The sequence below is a fragment of the Callionymus lyra genome, unplaced genomic scaffold (genome assembly GCF_982586985.1).
Source record: "Callionymus lyra unplaced genomic scaffold, fCalLyr1.hap1.1 HAP1_SCAFFOLD_44, whole genome shotgun sequence".
Lineage (NCBI taxonomy): Eukaryota > Metazoa > Chordata > Actinopteri > Syngnathiformes > Callionymidae > Callionymus > Callionymus lyra.
The window spans coordinates 369,168-379,582 of NW_028258560.1; positions in this window are offsets into that span (position 1 = coordinate 369,168).

Sequence of the window (10,415 nt, forward strand, 5' to 3'; positions counted from 1 at the left end):
TGTCAATTTAGTACAGTGTATAGATGTCCCTGTTTATTAGGGTTAGGCGTTAGGGTTGAAGGGGGGTGACAGGGAGGGTCCCTGTCGAGGGCACGGGCCAGTGCAAACCCGTTGATGAACCCTCCCTACCTGTAAAAGAAATTCAAAAGGGATTAAAGTTTAGGAGTTAGGTTAAGGGTAAGGGTAAGTGCTTAAACAATCAAAAACAAAACTCAATAAAATATATAAAAGATCAAGATAACACAGGAGTTACAGAAAATCAAGGAAAGGCCTGCACAAATTAAAATGTTTTAGATCGTTCCAAAGCTTAGGAGCAACTGCCTGGAAGGGTTTCTCTCCTCTGGTCCTGAACCGTGTGCGAGGAACCACAAGTAGATTCTGATCCACAGACCTCAGAGCACGAGCTGGGGTGTTAGGCTGGATCAGATCACTGATGGAAGTCAGTGATCAGTCAGAGCCTGACTAGAATAACAAGGATCGGAGAAATGTAATACAATACAAATAAATAAATAAATGCACTGATCATGCGTTCAGAGATAAGCTCTCCATGTTTCCTTCATCCACTGTTTTATAGTGTTTCCCATCTTGTTTACCTCTTTATGCTGGAATTAAATAATGAATTAAATATACAGAATAAAGTATATTTTTATACAGAATAAAGGTTACAAAAAAACCTTTTTTTACCCCCTATTGGCCCTTATGTGGGTGTTTTTAGTAGAATGACCTTATCACAATATGGCCTAAATTAATATTATTATAAATAGTGGCCTTGATAGTCTTCATATGGTTGAATTATCCTCAACATCTAGTCACACCCTAAAAGCATTATGACATTAATGTTACATATATTAAACTTTACTCACCTCTTCTCCGTTGTCTCACTGAACTTTCAGTCACTTGAATCAGACATTTCCATATCAAGTCAAGTTAAGTTATTTTATTGTCAAATAAACAAATAACAAAATAACAAAAAACAATTAATTGATAACAATTTGGACAATATTTGTCGTAATCAGGTAGAGGATATTTATCTTCAACGTCACTCACAAAATGGAAAGAGGTGGAACTGGAGTCCTAAATTATGTCTAACAACTTACCGATGGTAGTTGTGGACGTTGTGATGGCACAGAATGGGCAAGATGGGGCACCACTTGTGTTGGCATACCCTTTGACAAAATATACATATCAATTAAAAAAAGAGGTTGTGATTATTCCATCAGAATGAAGATGGATTCAAAATAATTCACAGTTATGAAAACATTTTCTATTTCATCAACATAAACTACACTTTACTAAAAGTTATTACAGTTCTGGTAAGATCAATGAAAAAGCATGACATAAACATAACTGCAAACAACCTAATAAATGGCTTTAAATAACTTATATTTAGCATGCAATGCAAATTTTGATGTAATATGCGCTATGGTGGCTAGCACTAGCTTACGCAAGCTAGTGATGTACATTAAGTGAAAAGTACCAAAGAAAACACAAATATGACTTACCTGGGGTGATGCAGTTTGTATTAGTGATGGGATCGGCAGTTCTTTTGACTGTACTGAATAACTAGAATCAGTTCATTAAAAGGATTCGTTCAAAATATTCTTTCAGTTCGTTCGTTCACTAAATCACTAACTCAGTGCTTATGGAGCCCAGACTGCAATATCACCTACTTCCTGAACGCAGCCAAACAATCCGTTACTAACTTAAAGGATTCAGACCTGAGGTTAACATTCAATGCACTTCAGGGACAATGCAAAAAAAAAAAAAAGGACGCCCGGTGCGTTCACGGACAAGGAGCAGTACACAGACATTCGTGAGAAATTCAGCAAATAGAGAGGATCTTGAGGTGTGTTCACAGCTGAACATGAATCCTCGTTCACTGAAGGAATCCGTGTCTCGCGAATCCCCGGATGTGAATCCTCGTTCATTGAACGAATCTGTGTGTCGCGAATAACGGGATGTGAATCCTCGTTCACTGAACGAATCTGTGTCTCGCGCATCGGTAGCAGCCTAATGTGACAAACTCTCGTTGTGTATATACGTTTACAAACAAACGCAAATGCAAATGTAGTAGAGATTCTGTTACTTTTAAAAACACTGTGTGTGCGTTTCCAGCCTGTCCAATAAACAAATAAAGTGTGACTAAATGCTTGGTTGTTAAATGTTTTTTTGCACTAAAATAAAAATTTAATAAAACAAAAATAATAATAATACTAAAATGTAACATAAACTTAAATGCAATCAACAATAAATTAAAAAGGACTTGTCTTATTGTGTTATTCAGAGCTCCAGCAGCTTGTTTATTTCAGATGCAAATTGATATATATAGCTATATAAACCCTTTATTTGAGGTTTGAAAACTGCTATTCAGAGCTCCAGCAGAATCTTAGAAAACGTCATTCTCTCAGTCTTAGAACATCAGTTTGAGACAATATTTCATGTTAAACATAACTTTTGAAAACAGTTTCGAATAAGTGTTTCTCTTGTTTATTTCAATGCAATTTGATAGATATAGCTATATAAACCCTTTATTTGATGTTTGAAAACTGTTATTCAGAGCTCCAGCAGAATCTTAGAAAACGTCATTCTCTCAGTCTGAGAACATCAGTTTGAGACAATATTTCAGGTTAAACATAACTTTTGAAAACAGCTTTGAATATGTTTTTCTCTTGTTTATTTCAGATGCAAATTGATATATATAGCTATATAAACCCTTTATTTGATGTTTGAAAACTGTTATTCAGAGCTCCAGCAGCATCTTAGCCCGCGTTCACTACTTCCAAGACTGTGAAAACATTCTGAGACTCGCTCGGACTAGACAACGCAATGCTGTATCTACAAGACCGTTCTGGTGGACCTGTCAATCAAATTCAAAGGAGAAGACATGGTGGTGTTTGGTTTGTGCACCAGGTAGGGTGCTTGGGGGAATTGCATTGTGGAAAAAAAAAGAGAAATGTTGATAAAAAAAAAGAACCACAAGGTGGCGGGATTGGACATCAAATACATCTCAGTCTGAATACATCACATTTAGAGAAGGTCTCACTTAAACATATCCTTTGAAAACAGCTTCGAATAAGTGTTTCTCTTGTTTATTTCAGATGCAAATTGATATATATAGCTATATAAACCCTTTATTTGATGTTTGAAAACTGCTATTCAGAGCTCCAGCAGAATCTTAGAAAACGTCATTCTCTCAGTCTGAGAACATCAGTTTGAGACAATATTTCAGGTTAACCATAACTTTTGAAAACAGCTTCGAATAAGTGTTTCTCTTGTTTATTTCAGATGGAAAATGATATATATAGCTATATAAACCCTTTATTTGATGTTTGAAAACTGCTATTCAGAGCTCCAGCAGAATCTTGGAAAACGTCATTCTCTCAGTCTGAGAACATCAGTTTGAGACAATATTTCAGGTTAAACATAACTTTTGAAAACAGCTTCGAATAAGTGTTTCTCTTGTTTATTTCAGATGCAAATTGATATATATAGCTATATAAACCCTTTATTTGATGTTTAAAAACTGCTATTCAGAGCTCCAGCAGAATCTTGGAAAACGTCATTCTCTCAGTCTGAGAACATCAGTTTGAGACAATATTTCAGGTTAAACATAACTTTTGAAAACAGCTTCGAATAAGTGTTTCTCTTGTTTATTTCAGATGCAAATTGATATATATAGCTATATCAACCCTTTATTTGATGTTTGAAAACGGTTATTCAGAGCTCCAGCAGAATCTTGGAAAACGTCATTCTCTCAGTCTGAGAAGATCAGTTTGAGACAATATTTCAGGTTAAACATAACTTTTGAAAACAGCTTCGAATAAATGTTTCTCTTGTTTATTTCAGATGCAAATTGTTATATATAGCTATATAAACCCTTTATTTGATGTTTGAAAACTGCTATTCAGAGCTCCAGCAGAATCTTAGAAAACGTCATTCTCTCAGTCTGAGAACATCAGTTTGAGACAATAGTTCAGGTTAAACATAACTTTTGAAAACAGCTTCGAATAAGTGTTTCTCTTGTTTATTTCAGATGCAAATTGATATATATAGCTATATAAACCCTTTATTTGATGTTTGAAAACTGTTATTCAGAGCTCCAGCAGAATCTTGGAAAACGTCATTCTCTCAGTCTGAGAACATCAGTTTGAGACAGTATTTCATGTTAAACATAACTTTTGAAAACAGCTTCGAATAAGTGTTTCTCTTGTTTATTTCAGATGCAAATTGATATATATAGCTATATAAACCCTTTATTTGATGTTTGAAAACTGCTATTCAGAGCTTCAGCAGAATCTTGGAAAACGTCATTCTCTCAGCCTGTTAAGATCAGTTTGAGACAATATTTCAGGTTAAACATAACTTTTGAAAACAGCTTCGAATAAATGTTTCTCTTGTTTATTTCAGATGCAAATTGTTATATATAGCTATATAAACCCTTTATTTGATGTTTGAAAACTGCTATTCAGAGCTCCAGCAGAATCTTAGAAAACGTCATTCTCTCGGTCTGAGAACATCAGTTTGAGACAATATTTCAGGTTAAACATAACTTTTGAAAACAGCTTCGAATAAGTGTTTCTCTTGTTTATTTCGGATGCAAATTGATATATATAGCTATATAAACCCTTTATTTGATGTTTGAAAACTGCTATTCAGAGCTCCAGCAGAATCTTAGAAAACGTCATTCTCTCGGTCTGAGAACATCAGTTTGAGACAATATTTCAGGTTAAACATAACTTTTGAAACCAGCTTCGAATAAGTGTTTCTCTTGTTTATTTCAGATGCAAATTGATATATATAGCTATATAAACCCTTTATTTGATGTTTGAAAACTGCTATTCAGAACTCCAGCAGAATCTTAGAAAACGTCATTCTCTCGGTCTGAGAACATCAGTTTGAGACAATATTTCAGGTTAAACATAACTTTTGAAAACAGCTTTGAATAAGTTTTTCTTTTGTTTATTTCAGATGCAAATTGATATATATAGCTATATAAACCCTTTATTTGATGTTTGAAAACTGTTATTCAGAGCTCCAGCAGCATCTTAGCCCGCGTTCACTACTTCCAAGACTGTGAAAACATTCTGAGACTCGCTCGGACTAGACAACGCAATGCTGTATCTACAAGACCGTTCTGGTGGACCTGTCAATCAAATTCAAAGGAGAAGACATGGTGGTGTTTGGTTTGTGCACCAGGTAGGGTGCTTGGGGGAATTGCATTGTGGAAAAAAAAAGAGAAATGTTGATAAAAAAAAAGAACCACAAGGTGGCGGGATTGGACATCAAATACATCTCAGTCTGAATACATCACATTTAGAGAAGGTCTCACTTAAACATATCCTTTGAAAACAGCTTCGAATAAGTGTTTCTCTTGTTTATTTCAGATGCAAATTGATATATATAGCTATATAAACCCTTTATTTGATGTTTGAAAACTGCTATTCAGAGCTCCAGCAGAATCTTAGAAAACGTCATTCTCTCAGTCTGAGAACATCAGTTTGAGACAATATTTCAGGTTAACCATAACTTTTGAAAACAGCTTCGAATAAGTGTTTCTCTTGTTTATTTCAGATGGAAAATGATATATATAGCTATATAAACCCTTTATTTGATGTTTGAAAACTGCTATTCAGAGCTCCAGCAGAATCTTGGAAAACGTCATTCTCTCAGTCTGAGAACATCAGTTTGAGACAATATTTCAGGTTAAACATAACTTTTGAAAACAGCTTCGAATAAGTGTTTCTCTTGTTTATTTCAGATGCAAATTGATATATATAGCTATATAAACCCTTTATTTGATGTTTAAAAACTGCTATTCAGAGCTCCAGCAGAATCTTGGAAAACGTCATTCTCTCAGTCTGAGAACATCAGTTTGAGACAATATTTCAGGTTAAACATAACTTTTGAAAACAGCTTCGAATAAGTGTTTCTCTTGTTTATTTCAGATGCAAATTGATATATATAGCTATATCAACCCTTTATTTGATGTTTGAAAACGGTTATTCAGAGCTCCAGCAGAATCTTGGAAAACGTCATTCTCTCAGTCTGAGAAGATCAGTTTGAGACAATATTTCAGGTTAAACATAACTTTTGAAAACAGCTTCGAATAAATGTTTCTCTTGTTTATTTCAGATGCAAATTGTTATATATAGCTATATAAACCCTTTATTTGATGTTTGAAAACTGCTATTCAGAGCTCCAGCAGAATCTTAGAAAACGTCATTCTCTCAGTCTGAGAACATCAGTTTGAGACAATAGTTCAGGTTAAACATAACTTTTGAAAACAGCTTCGAATAAGTGTTTCTCTTGTTTATTTCAGATGCAAATTGATATATATAGCTATATAAACCCTTTATTTGATGTTTGAAAACTGTTATTCAGAGCTCCAGCAGAATCTTGGAAAACGTCATTCTCTCAGTCTGAGAACATCAGTTTGAGACAGTATTTCATGTTAAACATAACTTTTGAAAACAGCTTCGAATAAGTGTTTCTCTTGTTTATTTCAGATGCAAATTGATATATATAGCTATATAAACCCTTTATTTGATGTTTTAAAACTGTTATTCAGAGCTCCAGCAGAATCTTGGAAAACGTCATTCTCTCAGTCTGAGAAGATCAGTTTGAGACAATATTTCAGGTTAAACATAACTTTTGAAAACAGCTTCGAATAAATGTTTCTCTTGTTTATTTCAGATGCAAATTGATATATATAGCTATATAAACCCTTTATTTGATGTTTGAAAACTGCTATTCAGAGCTTCAGCAGAATCTTGGAAAACGTCATTCTCTCAGCCTGTTAAGATCAGTTTGAGACAATATTTCAGGTTAAACATAACTTTTGAAAACAGCTTCGAATAAATGTTTCTCTTGTTTATTTCAGATGCAAATTGTTATATATAGCTATATAAACCCTTTATTTGATGTTTGAAAACTGCTATTCAGAGCTCCAGCAGAATCTTAGAAAACGTCATTCTCTCGGTCTGAGAACATCAGTTTGAGACAATATTTCAGGTTAAACATAACTTTTGAAAACAGCTTCGAATAAGTGTTTCTCTTGTTTATTTCGGATGCAAATTGATATATATAGCTATATAAACCCTTTATTTGATGTTTGAAAACTGCTATTCAGAACTCCAGCAGAATCTTAGAAAACGTCATTCTCTCGGTCTGAGAACATCAGTTTGAGACAATATTTCAGGTTAAACATAACTTTTGAAAACAGCTTTGAATAAGTTTTTCTTTTGTTTATTTCAGATGCAAATTGATATATATAGCTATATAAACCCTTTATTTGATGTTTGAAAACTGCTATTCAGAGCTCCAGCAGAATCTTAGAAAACGTCATTCTCTCAGTCTGAGAACATCAGTTTGAGACAATATTTCAGGTTAAACATAACTTTTGAAAACAGCTTCGAATAAGTGTTTCTCTTGTTTATTTCAGATGCAAATTGATATATATAGCTATATAAACCCTTTATTTGATGTTTGAAAACTGCTATTCAGAGCTCCAGCAGAATCTTAGAAAACGTCATTCTCTCAGTCTGAGAACATCAGTTTGAGACAATATTTCAGGTTAAACATAATTTTTGAAAATAGCTTCGAATAAGTGTTTCTCTTGTTTATTTCAGATGCAAATTGATATATATAGCTATATAAACCCTTTATTTGATGTTTGAAAACTGCTATTCAGAGCTTCAGCAGAATCTTGGAAAACATCTTTCTCTCAGCCTGTGAAGATCAGTTTGAGACAATATTTCAGGTTAAACATAACTTTTGAAAACAGCTTCAAATAAGTGTTTCTCTTGTTTATTTCAGATGCAAATTGATATATATAGCTATATAAACCCTTTATTTGATGTTTGAAAACTGTTATTCAGAGCTCCAGCAGAATCTTGGAAAACGTCATTCTCTCAGTCTGAGAACATCAGTTTGAGACAGTATTTCATGTTAAACATAACTTTTGAAAACAGCTTCGAATAAGTGTTTCTCTTGTTTATTTCAGATGCAAATTGATATATATAGCTATATAAACCCTTTATTTGATGTTTTAAAACTGTTATTCAGAGCTCCAGCAGAATCTTGGAAAACGTCATTCTCTCAGTCTGAGAAGATCAGTTTGAGACAATATTTCAGGTTAAACATAACTTTTGAAAACAGCTTCGAATAAATGTTTCTCTTGTTTATTTCAGATGCAAATTTTTATATATAGCTATATAAACCCTTTATTTGATGTTTGAAAACTGCTATTCAGAGCTCCAGCAGAATCTTAGAAAACGTCATTCTCTCGGTCTGAGAACATCAGTTTGAGACAATATTTCAGGTTAAACATAACTTTTGAAAACAGATTCGAATAAGTGTTTCTCTTGTTTATTTCGGATGCAAATTGATATATATAGCTATATAAACCCTTTATTTGATGTTTGAAAACTGCTATTCAGAACTCCAGCAGAATCTTAGAAAACGTCATTCTCTCGGTCTGAGAACATCAGTTTGAGACAATATTTCAGGTTAAACATAACTTTTGAAAACAGCTTTGAATAAGTTTTTCTTTTGTTTATTTCAGATGCAAATTGATATATATAGCTATATAAACCCTTTATTTGATGTTTGAAAACTGCTATTCAGAGCTCCAGCAGAATCTTAGAAAACGTCATTCTCTCAGTCTGAGAACATCAGTTTGAGACAATATTTCAGGTTAAACATAACTTTTGAAAACAGCTTTGAATAAGTGTTTCTCTTTTTTATTTCAGATGCAAATTGATATATATAGCTATATATATTTTCATTTGGCTGTGAATTTTTTCCCTGCCATTTTGAAAGCGAACTTGACACAAATTGTTTACTCAAAAGATCTTTTCCCTACTGAGAAACTTTGCGGTATTTTCATCCAACGCGCATGTATTGAACTCAAGTGAAGCGAACACACACATTTAGAAAACACAAACCCAAACCTCGATATGAACATTAGAGTGATGGGATCGACAGTTCTTTTGACTGTACTTTGGCACTTAGTGCCAACATAAAAACTAAATGTTCTGTAGCAAAGTCTATTATAGAATCCCTCCCACCGGCACGGTCGCAGCTGAGTTCAACTGAACTGAGAAAGGAATGAAGTTCAGTACGTTCACTCAAAAGATCGTTCGTTCCAACAAATCGTTCGAGAACCACACAACACTAGAACGTTAGAGCCGCATGAAACCAGGCAAAGAGCCGCATGCGGCTCGGGAGCCGCGGGTTGGCCAGGCCTGGTGTAGAAAAAACTTTTTTTTACCCCCTATTGGCCCTTATGTGGGTGTTTTTAGTAGAATGACCTTATCACAATATGGCCTAAATTAATATTATTATAAATAGTGGCCTTGATAGTCTTCATATGGTTGAATTATCCTCAACATCTAGTCACACCCTAAAAGCATTATGACATTAATGTTACATATATTAAACTTTACTCACCTCTTCTCCGTTGTCTCACTGAACTTTCAGTCACTTGAATCAGACATTTCAATATCAAGTCAAGTTAAGTTATTTTATTGTCAAATAAACAAATAACAAAATAACAAAAAACAATTAATTGATAACAATTTGGACAATATTTGTCTTAATCAGGTAGAGGATATTTATCTTCAACGTCACTCACAAAATGGAAAGAGGTGGAACTGGAGTCCTAAATTATGTCTAACAACTTACCGATGGTAGTTGTGGACGTTGTGATGGCACAGAATGGGCAAGATGGGGCACCACTTGTGTTGACATACCCTTTGACAAAATATACATATCAATTAAAAAAAGAGGTTGTGATTATTCCATCAGAATGAAGATGGATTCAAAATAATTCACAGTTATGAAAACATTTTCTATTTCATCAACATAAACTACACTTTACTAAAAGTTATTACAGTTCTGGTAAGATCAATGAAAAAGCATGACATAAACATAACTGCAAACAACCTAATAAATGGCTTTAAATAACTTATATTTAGCATGCAATGCAAATTTTGATGTAATATGCGCTATGGTGGCTAGCACTAGCTTTCGCAAGCTAGTGTTTTACATTAAGTGAAAAGTACCAAAGAAAACACAAATATGACTTACCTGGGGTGATGCAGTTTGTATTAGTGATGGGATCGGCAGTTCTTTTGACTGTACTGAATAACTAGAATCAGTTCATTAAAAGGATTCGTTCAAAATATTCTTTCAGTTCGTTCGTTCACTAAATCACTAACTCAGTGCTTATGGAGCCCAGACTGCAATATCACCTACTTCCTGAACGCAGCCAAACAATCCGTTACTAACTTAAAGGATTCAGACCCGAGGTTAACATTCAATGCACTTCAGGGACAATGCAAAAAAAAAAAAAAGGACGCCCGGTGCGTTCACGGATAAGGAGCAGTACACAGACATTCGTGAGAAATTCAGCA